The 5,224-nt window shown below is 49.7% G+C and overlaps 1 protein-coding gene across 3 annotated transcripts in view; it reads left to right on the forward strand.

Annotated features, from left to right (window-relative positions):
* Window positions 1-405: 405 nt before the first annotated feature.
* Window positions 406-5,224, forward strand: part of LOC101638613 (zinc finger protein 229) — a 21,995-nt gene continuing 17,176 nt past the window's right edge. The window contains exons 1-2 of one of the 3 annotated variants that reach the window (XM_045292523.1): window positions 406-421; window positions 1,338-1,392. The gene's annotated coding sequence lies outside the window, so the exon portion shown is untranslated. Of the gene's footprint in view, window positions 422-796; window positions 918-1,307; window positions 1,393-5,224 lie in introns of those variants that run through there. The other 2 variants (XM_045292525.1, XM_045292522.1) reach the window with 2 other exon arrangements.

The following is a 5,224-nucleotide window of genomic DNA, read 5'->3' on the forward strand; positions in this document are numbered from 1 at the left end:
ATTTCAGCACTTCCTCTTTGTTACATTCCCCTTGATCATGCCCTACCAGGTCTCCCACCCCCACCTCCCCACCAATTTGAATCGCTTGTTCCCTTATCCGAAGAGGTGTTAAGAAACCGAGAGGGATCATTCTTAAAGGGAGTAGAAACATCTCATCTCCGATCCTGCTGAGCTACCTGCAGCCTCAAACTGATCCGCAGTCCAAGGCACAGCCGGGACACTAGCAGGTAGCCAGCAGGAGGGGCCAGAGACCGGGCTGCCATCACTATCCCGCGAGCGGCCCGCCGCTGGCGGACGCCTTATGACGTCACTAGCCTAAGCCAGGCCCGGTGCCAAAGAGGATTCTGGGAACTGTAGTCCGGAACCGCCGTAATCCACCCCCACGCCACTTTTGCTTCCGGCCAGTCATTTCTTCTCGGCGGTGAGTCATCTGGGGGACGTGGGTCTTCCTTAGGGTCTTCGTTCGGGCCGCAGAAGCAGGGACGGGCCCCCCAGGACTTCGAGGGGGGAGGACGGCGGGACGGCAGGGGACGGACGAGCTGAGCCAGGGCGTTTGGCGGAGATCGGCCTGGCGAAGGGAGAGCTCGCTCGGCGAGGACGCCGAGCACCCCCGGGTGGACCCGGGAGCTGGGCGCGGGCCGGGCAGCGCTGGGTTTGGGGCCGGCTTCTCCTGGTGGCCCCCCAAAGCGTCGGGAGCACGGTTCAGCGCCGTCTCAGAGACCCACACTTGGCACTTGGGGAGACACGATCCCGGGCAGTCGCGTATTCATGATAACGCTGACTTCTTCCAGGGCTGACGCCCACCCACCTGGGTCCTGATTTCAAAGTTTTCCGCCGGTGCAGTCCTTTCTGCCACCGAGTTGATTCCGCGCGTCTGTGCATAGTCCTTGGAGCATGGGTTAAGCAGTGTACCAATGGTAAGGAGTTAGTTTGCTCTGTTGCTGCTGACTCTGTTGTTGGGTTTTGAGGGTTTTGGGGGGTAGTCTCTGAGACATGCACAGATTGAGTTCTGTTTTAGGGATCACACAGCGTGTGAGAGTTCTGAATTCACATCTCGAGATTGAAGCTTGATCCCCATTTGTACTGGAAGCTACCATGAGTGCAGGCCGCGAACCACTGAGCCTTCTCTGAGCCCCATAGGGAGGGCGATCCCAACCTGGACTCTGGATTCCTTTTTGATTTTTAGGAAAGGGGAGAGAATATCCCACTGGAGCTCGGTATTTCCTCCCGTGGTGTGTTGGGGGAATCGTGATAAAATCAGGTTATCTCATGCCCCTCTCCACCTTTGTTCCTCCCTCCTATGGATCCTGTGCCTTCTTGGGACGTCTCTTTTCCAGAGAGAACGGCATAGAAGACGAAACACATTCTGCCCTCTTCCCCTTAGAATTCCAAGTAAGTAGCGCTTTGGGTTTTGTTTGTTGTTATTGATTATTATGATTCTGTTTAATGCAACGCCACTGTTCCCACACAGAAGCCAGTATTCTGGACCTCATTCTCCTCCCTCCGTTTTACTCAAATACCAATTTCTGCCATCGCATCTTTCCCTCCCAAAGAGCTGTCTTCTAAGGCAGAGGAATTGTTCGGTGTGTTTTAGTTAGTGTTGTTTATGGCTGTTGGGTAAGTGTTGCAAGGTCAGTGGTTCAAATCCACTCACCACTGGATGGGGAAAAGATGAGTCTACCTGCTCCTGTAAAGATTCTTATCCTTGGAAACCACTATAGAGGATTGCTCTTAGGTCGATAGGTGTCGGCAACAAGAATTTTTATTTTTTGGTCATTTTATTGGGGGCGGGGGGGGGGGTGTCATATAAATCTTCTAACAATCCATCCAATGAAGATTGGTTTTTAAAGAGTTGGAATCCACTCGATGGGGGTAGCTTTGGGTTTTGCGGGTGTAGAGGGAGTGAGACCAGTTATTACCTCCACAGGCCGGTTTTCCTGATCTCACTCTTCCGCTCATTTTTTTGCAAATGTAGATTCAGGTCCCAAGGCTTCCCAGAAATAGTGTTTTTATTTAGTTACTTATTGGGCAAATCACACTTGTTATACCGCCTCCAGGGGAGAAGTCCCACCAGATGGAGACGAGCAGAGAGCACACGAGTTCTGTGCCCAGGAGCAGCGATGTTAGATTTCTACCCACTCCTGCCTTGCAAGAGTCAGGGACACCAATAAAGTCAAACTCACACACAGACACTGGATGGACCAACGTTTGACTCAAGTCAACAAAAGGCAGAGTGAGGTCACCTTCCATTGTGGGCATTGGTCTCCCTTGGCCAGCGGCTCTGGCTGCACAGCCAGTTCAGAGACATGGTCTGCACACACACCCCTTGTGCTGCAGGAGGGGACTCCTCGACCCTCCCCACCAGGAAGCTGGGCTGGTCCAACGCTGCACCCTCAGTTAAGCAGTTGCTGGGAGTATTGACACGTGATCAGGGTGGCAGGGGAGGAAGGGGCTCACTGTCCACCAGCAGTACTAGTAGGATGTGCTTGGGGTCAAGACAGCCAAAGTCAACCACAAGCTCATCCTGTCCGAGAAGCCAGACCAACACATTTAGTCCTGAGCACAAGGTTCACTTGTGGGCCACAGGGCAGGGCGGCAAGTTGAGTTCAGACGGACTCCGTCCCGCAGTCCACGCTCCTCACCCCACCTCAGTAGACAGAGGATGTCCATCACTCACATTGGAGAGTGTTGCCTGTCTGTAGCACAGTGGACATGATGGTGTCTCTTCTCTGAACCATTTTTGTAAAATCTTTGGGCAACATTTGTGGATGGCAACTAATAGCATCGTGTCAGCAGGATGACCACAGGCCCTTGGAGGAGAGATGGAAATCAGCTAGCGCACCCCTGGCCTCACCCAAACCAGCTGAACCGGTCCAAGGACTGCGCTTGCCCAGTCTTGTGGAGGACTTGCTCTGTATCTTCTCTGTCCTCCATGTTACTTACAACATGCCTCCATTCATCTCTGTGATAGCGATCTCTTCTTGGCCTAGCACACGACTCCCAGTTTGTGCCAGCAGGTGGGTTAACACTGTGTTTGGGAGGGCAGTGGACGCCATACTGGTCACCTCACAGTGCGCCAGGCCCAAGGGATCAAGCACCGAGTTAAACCTCCTATCACTATGCTGGGCCTGCCCCGTGTAGCCTCTCTGGTTCATGAACCTCGATGTCCCACCTGATGGAAGGCCCTGGCTGCTGCAGGAGGAGGTTGTCTGTTGCATGGCAGGTGCAATGGCACCAGAGCCCACATTGGGGAGGTGGGAGGATGTGATATTGTTTCCCCAGGTGATATTAGGAACAAGATCCCTCAGCAGCATTGTTCCTGCCATTGCAGGGGGCACCCTAACACAAGTGATGCCCCCAGACAGTAGAGTCCAGGTTTCCCTAAGGCCAGGGTTAGTGACCAATGAGTGTTTCTGTTTTTGTAGTTAGTTAGGTGTCAGCACGCCAGTTCCCATGGTGTTCGGTGAAGTCCCCTCTGGGCTCGTCTGAACAATGCATGCTCTGGGGTACAAGAGGCCCTCCCTCTTGGAAATAGACCTGAATGGGAGAGTGCCATTTCTGGCCCTCTTTCACGCAGACTTAAGGTCCACCCATGTGACTATTTTGAATTTGAGTCTTAGAGGGACCCTCTTGGATAATGTCCTTCCGCAAGTTCATATGTGTCTACCTTCTAATTTGAACTTCCCCTCCCACCTTTGGTTACTATCAAAGAATGTTTCTTTTAGGGTGAACATGCTATTGACGCTTTGGGGCAGTGGTCTCATACTGTAATTGCCCTTTGGCGATTGACTCGTTTTACCACATTGACTTCCAAGTCCAGCTGTGTTCAGAGGTGTGTCCCAGGTTCATCGTTGCTCAGTAACCTCTTGCAGTATGCAGTTCTGGGTCTGCCCTGCACTCGGTTTACTTCCCCATACTTCCACACGCGGGCAGTTAGGTTGTCTCTTTTTGAGATTGTGATGAACATGGGTGCGTGTCTGATCCATTTTGGTATGGCTCTCATTTCTCTAGGATATATACATAGCCGGCAGGGGGATAGCTGGGTCATACAGTATTCCTATTTCCAACTTTTTAAGGACGTGTCATGCCATTTTCCATAGTGGTTGATCCACTTTACCATCCCACCGGCAGTGTCTGAGGGTTCCGGTCTCTCCACAACCTTCGCCAACATTTGTTGTTTTCTTGAACTATGCTGATCATGCTGGGCTGAGATGATATCGCCTTGCGCTGAGTCGCCTCTCTTGAATGGCAAATGATTGAGAGCATTTCTTCATGTGTCTCTGTGGAAATGTCTGCTCATGTCCTCTCTCCTTTTTAAAAAATGATTGGCATGTCTTTTTCTTTCTGAGGGGACGTTTTCTATATACTTTAAAGATTAGTCCCTTGTCCAATATGTCACTGGCCCCGTTTTCCCCCTAGTCTGCAGGGTCTTCTTTTCACTTTGGTTAAATATTTTGATGCACCAAAGCATGTCATTTCCATGAGGTCCTTGTCATCAATTTTATCTTCTGCTGTTTGTATATTTTTGTTTATGTGATTATGTATTTGCCCTATATTTAGGGTTCTAATTTTTTTCTTCTTTATTTTTTTGATGTGTTTTATCCTTTTTTTTAAATAATCATTTTATTGGGAGCTTGTATAGCTCTTATCACCATCCATCCATCCATTGTGTCAAGCACATTTGTACATCTGTTGCCATCACCATTTTCAAAACATTTTCTTTCTACTTGAGCCCGTGGTATCAGCTCCTCATTTGGGGGGGGTCCTATTTTTTCATTGATAATCTCGATAGTTTTTGCTTTTTACATTTAGGTCTTTGATCCACCCTGAGTTTTATTTTCTGTATACAGATGTGAGATAGGGGGGTCTTGCTTCATTTCTTCTACCCAGTTTTGCCAGCACCATTTGTTAAAAGAAACTTTCTCCTCTCCATTTAATGCATTTTGGCCTTTTGTCAAAGATCCGCGGTCCATAGGTGGGTGGGTTCCTTCAATCCACGTGTCTGTGTTGTCCCCATACCAGGCTGTTTTGACTATTGTGGCTTTAGGGTAGGTTTTGAGATCAGGAAGTGTGGGGCCTCCTCCTCTGTTCTATCCTAGATTTTTAAAAATCATTTTATTAAGCCTCATACAGCTCATTACAATCCATACACACATCCATTGTGTAAAGCACATTTGTACATTCATTGCCCTCATCATTCTCAAAACATTTGCTCTCCATTTAA

The sequence above is a fragment of the Echinops telfairi genome, unplaced genomic scaffold (assembly GCF_000313985.2).
Source record: "Echinops telfairi isolate 266 unplaced genomic scaffold, ASM31398v2 ScPeMD7_655;HRSCAF=1070, whole genome shotgun sequence".
Lineage (NCBI taxonomy): Eukaryota > Metazoa > Chordata > Mammalia > Afrosoricida > Tenrecidae > Echinops > Echinops telfairi.